Source organism: Hippocampus guttulatus, chromosome 5 (genome assembly GCF_054856545.1).
Source record: "Hippocampus guttulatus isolate MCC_2025c chromosome 5, RoL_Hgut_1.0, whole genome shotgun sequence".
Taxonomy (NCBI): Eukaryota; Metazoa; Chordata; class Actinopteri; order Syngnathiformes; family Syngnathidae; genus Hippocampus; species Hippocampus guttulatus.
Window position 1 is genome coordinate 8,476,116 of NC_141265.1, and position 3,244 is coordinate 8,479,359.

The window sequence follows — 3,244 nt, forward strand, 5'->3', positions numbered from 1 at the left end:
ATCAAATATCAGACGTCGCCTTGTGACTGATCTTCATCAAATAAAAAACAATTCTATTGTTTTATTATTTAACCATGTGCGTCGTCTTGTCTTTTTACAATGTCTCACACCCACAAAGAGCAGCAGAACCATTTTGTTCTGAAGTTTTTAAAATGCGGTTGAACAAAAGTGCACAATTTTCACTATCATTCTCTTTCGTTACACCAATAAACATGCTTCTTTTGTCTTTGGTTTGTTTGCTCCCACTGCAATATGGTTAACTGCACTGTTTGCACTGAAATGTGTATTTTACAACCCATTCACTCCCAAATACTTCATTTATATGTCTTTTCAGACACCACACATTCAGTCCTAGGAATTTTAATAATATTTTTTCAATTTCTTTTCCCCCCATCAGTTAGTGTAACTAAGGGTCTGAAAATGGCTGGCACAGATTATGGAAATTGTTGAAGAGGACAAAGAGAGAATGCCTTTGAGCAGTCACAAATTTAGACAAACAATAACTAGCATTTTGGTCTTCTGCCATGCAGATGTAAGTTTTAGGCTGGTTTTTCACAATAAATAAATCCAACATTCGCCAACATAATCACCAGTGGAAAAAAACATGTTGCAATATGTTTTTGCCAGTTGAAATGACTTCCTGATAACCTCATGATGATGTTAAGGCAATACATCTGTGCCAAAACACACAATTTCCGTATTTTACTCATACTTGGATGATAGAATTTGAAACGAGACTCTCAAAAGGTCTGGAAGAAGGTGTCTAGTAGTATCACACCTTGTTTTGTGAGTGCCAAAGTCAAAGACAGCACGGGGTCAATGACATTCTTTGTAATGTCCCATTTTCAAAAAGAAATACAGCATGTAACATCTGTAGTGCAACCCAAACAAGTTACCTCAATTTATGGACGTCATCGAGATTACACAGGGTGAATGTTGTGCACATGATGAAAAGATGCCACATGTTAAAATTCACATATGTTCCATTGTTTTCTGATTATAGCACTGAGCAGGACTTCATGTGATTTATAGCAATCAATCATTTGTAATCTGTGACATGAAGTCAAAGTTTTAGAAAGGCACCGGTCAAAAGTTTGTTTTGATCAGACTTGGTAGATGTCTTCCAAACTTGTGATAGTGTTTGAAATGATGCCAAAGCATGAGATCTGTCCGCCAGCCCAAGAAAGCTTATTTCATTGTTGCTTTGAACAGGAAGTTGCTGAGGATTTGTGCAGGCGAAACACATTACTCAGAATTATTCACACCAATGCTCACCACATTCAGTGAAGATTTATTTCAGCATCTGCTTACACTCATTACCCTCAAAGGGTGATTCGAGGATCAGATGTTTGATGTGATGTTTGTTGAGTCCATTCTAGGCAAGAAAAATCACACTGTATGTATATTTTTATCCAGTTTCTTTCCCACATTTATGAAGGAGAAAGCATAACACAAAACATCAAATATGATAAATGATTATGGTCATGTAAATTCAGAGCCCAGCCTTAAGGGGGGCAAACGAAATGGGGGGGGGGGGTCCAATTATTATTAATACCCTCCAGACTTTGTTCTATTTATTTGTATATATTCATGTAGCACTCCCAATCCATATAATTTTGAATGTTGCCCTTAGCGACATCCACTGGCAAGTATCATAGACGACATTTACTTTGTACAGTAAATGCACATAAATGCCTTATTGAGTACGTCAACACTGCAGCCATATTAGATGTGGCAAAGTGAAGCTATTTGTGAACATGCCTCGTTCACTTGGTCGTTGGAGATGTATTTGGGGCACAAGCATCTTGGTGGGTGCCCCAAGACTGGCCCAGCCTGACGCCAGCCATATACTGGTTTCAGCCAAGTACGTCTAAACACCATGGCTGCACATCACAGTAAGGCAGCATATTCTCACCCTCTTAAGATAATGACATATGTCATATTTTGACAAAAGAAGGCATCTCAGGATTGTGGCCACCTATTAAAATTGGCCACATCCTTGGTTAAATAGCTCATTCAAGTATATCCCTGCAATGAAAGTATTACCGGTAATAATCAGTATTTGGCTTAGGTTTCATTCAAAAAATGAGTTAGGTCATTATGTCCAGAAGGTGATGATATTACCCTGTGCAGACAGCGTGTTCAGGGCCTAGTCGAGGAGAGATGGGAGGGATTGCTTAGCGCAAACCACTTTTGAGACAAAGGGGTGCTGTATTTATATTTTGTTGTTACAATATTCTAGTGTTTGAATGGCACATACAGTAAAAAAGAAAGAAAGAAATAAGAGAAGCTTTCAGATCTTAGGGGCGCTGAGATTCAATTTATGAAATGGGCTAGAAACACCTATGCAACCTCCATACCTTGTCACATCTTACGGTATCATCACCAAAGGAGCAGCCAATAAAACTCATGCTTTGAACCTTCTAGCATTAAATTATTCACTGAGACTACAGGGATTCTGCAGAATGAATTATTATTATCATGTCATGACAGTAACCTTATGTTACTTATATATTTACTTATACTGAGAGTTATGCCTATTTCAGTTGTCTTTTTGAGGCAGTTTAGATGTACTAGGCTACAGTCTATAAAAACGTTACAAGCAGAAATGCAATGCAAAACAAGCCTGAGCGTTGGGGTCAATCCCCACAATGCAAAGTGTGGGGAGCCGCAGAGGTGAAATGCATGGCAGGGGGAGCCAGGTTTCTTCCACCTCAACAGAGCGGCGTCAAACTACATAATATCCCGAAGAGTCGGCAACGTGAACTTCAAAATAAAGACAATACAAATAGCAAATAAATAAATAAATACAGCGTCTGTATAAAGCTTGTAATTTCCCCATTGCGGGACAAATAAAGGATATCTTATCTTATATGGCACTTTTCAGGAAACGTAGGAGACAAGACGCTGCGTTTTCACTACTCACCATTTGTCTTCTTGAAAACTCATAAAACGTTTATGTATTTCTCTAGAGAACATACTTTATCCTTGACACATTATTGATTTTATCTCGACAGTGCCGTACTATATTGCAGGGTTAATTGAGAAACTGGGGATTGCTTTATTCATAACTGTCTAAATATTAGTTACGAGTGCATCAATTAAATGTAATGTGGTGTAGCAAACGTTGCGCAAGATAGTCCCCCCCCCCCTTTCACTTTTAGCTTTTATTTTCAAAACACTGACCGGAAGTTATCACTGTTTGGTTGTGTCAATTGCCGCTGAAGATGCCCATCGACTAGTC